This window comes from Dysidea avara, chromosome 13 (assembly GCF_963678975.1).
Source record: "Dysidea avara chromosome 13, odDysAvar1.4, whole genome shotgun sequence".
Taxonomy (NCBI): Eukaryota; Metazoa; Porifera; class Demospongiae; order Dictyoceratida; family Dysideidae; genus Dysidea; species Dysidea avara.
The window spans coordinates 3,255,201-3,264,615 of record NC_089284.1 but is presented as its reverse complement, the minus strand read 5'-3'; the positions used below and the strand labels follow the sequence as shown (position 1 = coordinate 3,264,615).

Sequence of the window (9,415 nt, the reverse complement as noted above, 5' to 3'; positions counted from 1 at the left end):
GGATACTTTGAAAGGCTGTATACTGCAAGCCTGAATGAGAATTTGGTGTCCATAGTTATAATGATAACTGATCCAAGAGTCAGTGATATCTACCAATCTTCAGTGTATACAAACACATCAAATACCCTGCAAATGAATCGTGATGCCCATTGCACATGCCAGTAATGCGAAATTATTATATTGAAGAATCAAATTGATTCCCTGAGTTTCAGAAATGATGTATTGGATGATGCCACTTGCATGCAAATCTGATGGTATGTGCACTAATTTTATTATTCATGCACAAATTTAAAAAAAAAAACCCATGCACAAATTTAAAAAAAACAACAAACCCATTAAACCATGTTGACTAGAATATGCTACCAGTTAATAACAAATAAACAATGTCAGCAAGTTATGTAGGTACATTAGCTATGTAGTAATGTTAACTTCAGCTACACTGTCCAGTAGGCATCTCTAGTGTGACCACTCCAATATCTGGCACTGTACACTTGAAGTACTTCACATTTTCTACCTTTATTTCACCACTGCTATCAATGACTGCTATAGTAACGACTTCTTGGGGTGCTCCTCGTAGTTGCAATATAACAGATCCTTCCTTGTTGTATGCTATATCACCCATGCGTTGTTCAGACACCCTAATGAACTTTGACGTCTCTCCAAGAATAACCCAGCTGTTTTGATCCAATATCGGAGCAACAGTCCATGTGTTGAAATCATTTTCACCACATACTGGCACTTTCAGAGGGTTCATAGTATCAAAGGGACTAATATATGTGACCATTCCAGTGCCAATTTGGCTTTTGTAGATTACACCCTTTTTGACCTTGTCATCAAACATTGGCAGTTCTTTTGTAGCCATTGCATACTCCTCTGTAATTTTTGCTGCTAATATGAAGTACCACATCTGCCAATAATATCACATAATACTATTATGTATGCTCATCATTATACTAACCAATGAATCTTTGAACATTGTATATCCAGCCCATAATTGTCCCTTTGGTCCTCCTTCTCCAAATGCTCTCTGTGTGAAAGTGGAGTCCAAACTCATCGCAGGACGTGTTGGCTTTAGTAGCAAACCGTCTTCCATGCTATAAGACAATCAAAAATTTATAAGACCATTGAAAATTAATTTCTAAAGCATTTGACGTACCATGTTGCCATTATCAATGTCTTGTTAAACAGATCATATCGATCACTTGGACCCACCGGTCCACCAGAGAAGGCTGCCACAGTAGCCTCCAGTTCAGGATAATCCTCACCATTCTTATTGTGACATCCACCCTCTGTTGTCACAGTATGGAAATTCTGGACACAATATATTGACCATAAAGTTGTATTACATCAAAGGTTCATGTCATCCATCACATATAGTTAATGATGGTCACGTACATCTTTAAAGGGAGCTAGGCCTACAGCATGAGCCATGATGGATGAATCACCAATGATCCACTGTCCATTGCTGGGGCTGTAGTCACCACTCACTCTGGTCTGTGTTACTGTAGGGATCTCAACTGTCTGCATGATGTGTCGTGTGTATGGCATACAGAACCTGCACATACATAACATAACAATGGTGTAACAATATTTAGTCATTTACGCACTCACACACAAACAAATTAAAGGTCTTCTACATAATATGTTTCAAAGTGCAAATTCAGAATTTCATGTCATTGAAATATGAAACTGACGAACAGGTAAGTGAGGTAACAGTCATTTAGTGGGAGAGAAGTTGTTGGTATTATGTACAAGCCACAAGGTCAAATATATAATTTTATGACTGCAATTATGTTGACAATTTCACCCTTATACCAATCCACTGTCTGGTTTATCATTCCATGCAGAGGCATTGGAACAGATCAAAGAATTGGGGGGGGGGGGGGGGGGGGGGGGGGAAACTGATGAAATTTACACAATGGAGTTAAAGTATACAGCAGAAATGAATACCATTTTTTCGGAGTCTGGCGTTTGTCTGCTCTATTTGATACAAGTATTGATCTATAAAAGTGGAAGTGGGTGGGCATGACCCTTATTTCCACTACAATTGCATATTATACTTTTGCAAACAATGTTGTTATTCTATAGTTATGCTATCTAATGAGCTGCACACTCACTGTATGGTCAGACCATGCCTTTGGGCAGCATTTCCCATGTCCATTAACCAAGATCTCCCAAGTGTGACATTACTCTGGGTAATATAGGTCAGCATGTGTATAGCTGTATATAGCATACTTGCAAGGCTGGATTGCGTTCCATTTGAGTGGATAACCAGTCCTGTTCATACACGATCAGATTCCACTCTTCTTCCAGTGATACTGAGAACAAGTAGTCCCAGAACTGTGGGTCAGTGGGGAGGCCTATGGAGTCTGGTTTAATGACAAAATCAAAATCTCCTCCATTCTGCAGCTGGTGTGAAAACTATCATTTATATTTTCTAACAACAAACCTGTTTAGCATAAACATTGTCAGAAGACCTGGAAAACAAACAATTGCAATGTTTTATACGCACACAAACGAGTCACTGATTGTGAGAATTAGACACTATAGTAGCTGATGAAATGTAATGAGAAAGCAAAGGAGAATAATAAGCAAGGTATAGTGGCACTACATGTATCACATCAAGTGTATACTTGTCTTTGCTTACCAATATCTATTATGGGCCACTATTGGCCAGCCAGTCTTTTCTGAGACACCAGAAACTCCATTAGGGAAAACTTCAGGCATGGCTGTCCAATTTTGACCCCACCAGCTGTTCCCTTATAGTACCACCAGGAATCAATCTGCACCAAGTGCAAAAGAGATATGTCAATATATTTACCAAGCATGTGACATATTTAACTGAACATACCTGTAAATACTGGTAAGGGATTCCCTCCTTGTCAGCTTGTTCTTTTACTGCTATCAGAGCTTCCTCATAGTTAGAGAAGTTAACAGTTGTGTAGTAGTAGCAAGCTCCATTGTCAGTCCAGTAACTACATGTGTGCCATCCTAGTAAATGTGGATTAGCCACACGTTATATTCTTACCCTAGGTAATTAATTGAGAGATCGGACTTCATGTACCTGTCATCTTTTCCATAGTAAGTTCTCAACATTTCTCCCCATTTCTGTAAAGTATTGGTGACTGTATCACCTGCCACCATGATGAACTCCACACTGTAATTCTTTGGTACCTAAAGTGTAGTGAATAGGAAGATGATAAATTTAGTATTCATTTCAACAATACATCTTACAAGCTAGTTTAATAGTAAATGTATGCATGTAGCTAAGTGATATAGGCAACACTGAAAGTGTTTTTCTTTAGGTATGTGGATACATGTGAAGTTGTTATTCAAGGTAACCTGTTTATCTGTACCCTAAAAATAGGAAATGATTGTTCTATTATTAGAGTATTTTGAGTACAGGTGTATGTTATATCAGAGTATTTCAACAGGGCTCTGTATGCTTCAGTTATCCACTTACCGAACACTTATACCTTTATGATTTGTAAGGGTTTACTGTACATTTCTTGCATGCTTTATTACTATAGCTACATGTGTATACATGTATGGGTGCATGATTCATACCCTGCCGGTATGATGAGATGGTGTAATGTGTCATGTTTTGCAAATGTAGCAAAAGCAGCCATTGCATGTTATTAATACCTCATCTGCCATCCCCATTACTCCCAGCTGTAACATGTGAGGATCAGAATCAGTATCAAGATGACTAGAGGTGGCCATGAACTCTCTAAATGGAGAGATCACTACAGTATTCTCCATGGCTTTGTCAAATATTGTGAGAGGTAGACCCGCCTTCATTCCTGATGTGATGTCACTCTTGGAGTCCCAATTACCAACATGGACATCTGCCATCACTATTGAAGAGATCATTCACAACATTAAATATCTTGGGCAGTAGGGTTGAAGATAAGGCATGCAGGTTAAGAAGAGAAACAGATAATAATATATTATTCAACATAGCTACACACATCCAATTTCTGTCAATGCATTTACCACTAACATTCTACCTATGATTATAACAGGAGTCAGGGGTGGTGGAGCAGGCCAAAGAGTGAGGGGGCCAGGCCAGCTGAAGACCAAAAAAAAAAAAAGGTCACAGCCTGCTGACAATAGCTGCTCTCCGCCAATTATAACTACATATATGTAACTAAGTCATATGTATTAATCTATGGCTAAGTAGCTTGCTACACTGCTTCTCTGAATATTGTGACTGCTCTATTAAAGTTTCCAGATCCTGACTGTTCTATTAGAGTATCTCAATCTTTTCTTGCAGACAGTGTCCCATAAAAGTGGGGGGACGATGGCCCCCCTCGCCCCCCCGTCTCCACCGCCTATGACAGGAGTTTACACCTATATACTATGAACCTCATGCATGTAATTTCAGGTAAATATACACTGCTACAGACCTTTAGTATATCACTATTAAATTTTGTTATGTAACACACTCGTCGTTACTTGTGTACATAAAAATAGGCGGGGCTACGTCACGTGTTTGTTAAACTCACTACTCCCTACGAATATCAAGTATCCTCGTTCTATCATGCTGTCTTCCACTGGTATGGAAGGAAAGCTCGATATCACATCATTCACTGAGTCCAGAGCGGCCTTCTCAGTTCCACAATCGAATCTGTGACCGAATATTATGGCTAGCCCACTCTTGTAGTACGCCTTTATAAAAGTTGTAAAATTAAACTGTCCAGAACGATCGTGATAGTGAAAACCATAGTAGTCGTATGTTCCCAGCCAGTCCTCAGCTGGATATATATCAGAATCTCCGAGGATCAGTGAACCGTCAATGGAGCTGAGCCACTCCCCTTTATAGCGTACTTGCACTGGACCGCTACGAAACCATTCCTTTCCATTCACACTGATTGTAAAGTTATTATCCGATGTTACATTGATGCTCAACCCTCCAGCATCTTGTCCTACAGCTGCTTGAAGAGCAAGCAATCCAATAAGTAACAATTGCACAACCATTGAGACACGGCAGTCACATGAACAGTCACGTGTAACGCGGATCTCGTGCATGGCACCTACGACATCACTTGTCTCATGCAGTGACTGACTTCGTGATGATCCTCTGACAGGCTCTATGGAAGACTGACATGTCAGGCTCTGTGGAGCCCGGACTGCAGCAGCAAGTATAAATGATCAACTTTAAACTCACTTTATTTCTTGCCACCATCAGATTTGGTACTTCATATTTGCAGCACAAATGGAAGAAGAATATACACTGACTACAAAAGAGCTACCAATGTTTGATGATTGTGTTAAAAAAGGTACCATCTATCAGAGCCAAATTAGCAGTGGAATGGTCACATATAGCAAGCACCCCCCCCCCCCCCCCCCCCCTCCCACTGCCAAAATGTTGTTCTAGACTAGCTGTTTACCTGGGAATTATCATATATTGTAACCGACCCATAACTTTCCCTTTGGTCCTCCTTCTCCAAATGCTCATTGAACAAATGTTGAATCGAAACTCATTGCAGGACATGTTGGCTTTAGCAGCAAACTATCTTCCATGCTAAAGTTAAACAATGCAATATAAGTAATGACTGCACATGGGGAGCTATCATGGAGATAAAAAATTAAGAACCAGGTTACTGCAGGAATGATTAATTTGTCATCTTCAAATATTAATGTGTGCTCTACAATTGATTGGCACACATGCAAGTTCTTTACAGAAGCATAACACTCAAACTGAAGCAGGCAATCAGTCATTTGTACATCACATGTGTATACATATACAACAATGCTATATACGTTGATTCAGCCATTCAGGTGAAAGTATAGAATGGTAAAAATGTAAGTTTTGCTGTATATGCACTAGAGGCAACCACAATAGCATATCATATACACAGCTAATGTCAACCAAAGTGATATAATTGGTACTTAGTTCTGCAACAATCCTTGCCTGCAATTATCTTTATATACACAGTAGCTCATAAATGTCATCAGGTGTACAAAGTGTGCTTATGGGCTCTTGATACATATAAGCAAGTAAAGTATCCACATGCATTGTATGCAATGTGCCACGTTAATGTCATATTAAAAGTATTATATTGATCACCTGGACCAATAGGTCCTCCAGAGAAGGCTGCTACAGTTACTTCTAGCTCAGGATAAATCTTATTGGTTGTAGTCTGACAATCTTTCTCTATCATTATAGTTTGGAAAGTCTACATGATAAAAAAATCAAAGTGCATTTAAGTCAAGTTTGCATGCTGTGTGTAGGCAGAAGCATACACAAAATTGTTGAAAGGAGCTTTACACTTCAGCTAAGTGACTGTTCTATTAGGGTAGTCAATAATGCCTGACTATCTATTAGATTTCTAATCCAATACATTAATTGGTATTAATGTCATGTGGGCTTACTGTGGGTAAAGTTCAAACTGTGTCACTTGGTATAGGTTAGAAATATAGGAAAATGTTTTGAGTAAAATTCAAAAAAAATATCCTAAAACCTGGGTATATACCCCTTATGAGTGTATTTATATTTATTTATATTTGTTAATTGTAAAACTCAAAATATATGAGTATAGTACAATATCTACAGCATAATTAGAGATCTGAAGTCATTGAAGGTAATAGTACTGTCAATTTGTAACTTGTTCCACAACTGAGTGAATTGATTGGGGGAAGAGACTGAATTTATAAGGATCAACTTGTGCTGATGGCTGGACAAATTTGATACTATTTCCACGTGTAGTACTGACTGCAGGTGTAATATAATTTAACATTTCTAGTTCAGCAAGTCCATGTAAGATTTTTAAAAGCATTAGTAATCGCAATTCTTCATGTTGGCATTGTACTGATTTCATATTTAAGGAATGTTTAATAGCTGATACACTACTTGTTCTTCTGTAATCTGAGACAATAAAGTGTGCCGCTTGGTTTAGAATAGCTTCAAGTTTGTTAATATGACATTGTGAGTGTGGTGTCCAAACTGTGGCAGCATAATTAAAGATTGGTTTGATAAATATGTTGTAAGCATCCAGTTTCACTTGTTTATGGCAGGATTTCAGATTTCGACGAATGAAGGCGAGTGTGCAGTTTGCCTTTTGACAAGTGGCATCAAATGTGGTGTTTAAAAGAAAGCTTATAATCAAGTACAACTCCCAGATATTTAGCTTCAGTGACTGCAGCAAGTTTGTGTCCATGTAAAAAGTACTCAGACATCAATGGGTGTTTTTTTAGAGTAATGGTTAACGCTGTACATTTACTAATGTTAAATTTCATTTGCCATTTTTCTTTCCACATTTCAAGTAGTATTAAGTCTTGTTGTAGCAAATTTATGTCATCAGGTGAATCTATCCATCTGTAAAGGACATAATCATCTGCAAAGAGGCGACATGAAGATGACGTGTTGTGTTATACCATTAATGTATATTAAAAAGAGTAAGGGCCCTATCACACTACCTTGTGGGACACCGCTAACAACACTTACAGGTTCAGAGGAGTAACCTCCACAAACAACACGTTGAGAGCGGTCAGACAGGAAATCAGTGATCCAACTTAGTACTCTTCCCTCATATTCCATAATGTTCTAATTTCAATAGAAGGAGATGATGGGGCACCTTGCCGAAAGCTCTGCTAAAGTCTAGCAAAATAACATCAGTTTGGCTTCTATTGTTTAAGTTCAGCATAAAATCATGAGTAGCATGCAGTTCTGCTGAGTGGTTCTCATGAAATCCAATGAACATCTGACAGTATATGATGGTTTAATAGGTGTTTCATAATGTTTGTATGAATGATATGTTCCAGTATCTTGTTCCAGTATCTTGTTCCAGTATCTTGTAAGGGATGTAGGACGATAATTTGCTGGGTTTGATCTTTCACCTTTTTTAAACAATGAGGTTGCCAGTGTTTTCTTCCAGTCTTGTGGCACAGTTCCTTGGTGCAAGGAGGCCGTAAAAAGTAAAGTTAAGCTAGGAGAGATTTCGTTTGATAGTAATTTTAATAGTCTTGTAGGAAGCTTATCTGGACCATGGGGATCCAAATCACTGAGTAAAATGGGTAACTCCAGCTTGGCTGATTTCAAGATCAGGCATGGTTGAATAAAGTGTATAGGTACAAAATTTAGGGGTCTGCAGTTGCACCCCACTGAGTCACATCAGCCTTTCTCAGTCCTAAGCAAAGTCCTATGGTCAGGTGTTGTACATTCAAGTTTGTTGATTGATTTTGATTGATTGATTTATATGTTTAACCTCCGAGCAATCGGCTACAGCCATTCTTCCTTGCCCAGAGGGACACATTACAATACATAGATAATACACACACAAAACTAAACAAAGCAAGGTATAACCGATACAAAGACAATTCTTGTATAATTCTTATGTCTATATAAGTAGGGGTCAGTAACCTATTAGTGATTCTACAAATACTTTTGAACCATATATGTACACCAGTAGGTTCAATTTTGCTGGGAATTTTATAGACAAGGCTTGAGCCATTATGGTTTGAAAATAGCTTTGAAAAATCAAAATTATGTTTTCAAAATCAAGCTATATGCTTAAGAGCTGACTGTTTTATTTCACTGAAAAGTGTGCATAATCAGCACTTATATGTTTTCTTTTGATATGAAATGCAGTAAGTGTGTTCATGGTTTGCTGTATTTTGGTGCATGCATTGTATTTTATAAAAAAACTGTCCTATTATGCTGGCATAATGCTTGATTCTTTTGCTAGCCTATTGTGCTCAGAATTCTGATGTTGGCATACATTATATGCAAGCCTAAAAGTACATGAGTATATAATGCCCTTTATACTTTATTCATAACGAGCACACTTAATAGAACTGATTGCTGGCATATAGACTTCTACTGTCCTATACCTTTTCCACACTTAAAAGACTTTCAGTACACTACTACTCCATATCCTCATGGGATATGCTAAACCATGTGATTTGGGAGTAGACTTTTTGAATAGGGTTGTTGAGCCAATTAAAAAAAGTCTATGCTTTTGAGCAATGCTCAGAAATCAAGCCCATTATGCTCAAAATTAAGATTGGGCAAGAGAGCTGACTGCTTTGCTGGAGTAAGTGACTGCTCTATTAGAGCATCTTGATCTTATTTCTGTAAAGTGTAAGTAGTCAGTCAAGAAACAGTTAGTATAACATGTTTTTTGATAAGAGTTGTAGTAATAATGTGTGGTGTGCTTTCTTTTTGGAATGTAGATAGTTTTTTTATTTAGTTTTTTGAAAATTGGTCCTGTTATGCTGGCATAATGCCTGATGCATTTTATCTAAACCAGCATAGAAAAATTCATGCCTTTAATTAGAAAATTATACCTTTTTGCAGTATTTACATCTTTGTATACAGCCAGGCCTAGACCATGTGCTATAATTGATGAGTTGCAGGCAAGTAGTCATCACTAACTCTTACCACAGGAATCTCAACACTTTGCAAGAGATG

The 9,415-nt window shown here is 38.0% G+C and overlaps 1 pseudogene; it reads right to left on the bottom strand.

Moving 5' to 3' along the window:
* Window positions 1-354: 354 nt before the first annotated feature.
* On the bottom strand, window positions 355-4,994 carry LOC136242862 (uncharacterized; annotated as a pseudogene).
* Between the last annotated feature and the right edge of the window lie 4,421 nt (window positions 4,995-9,415).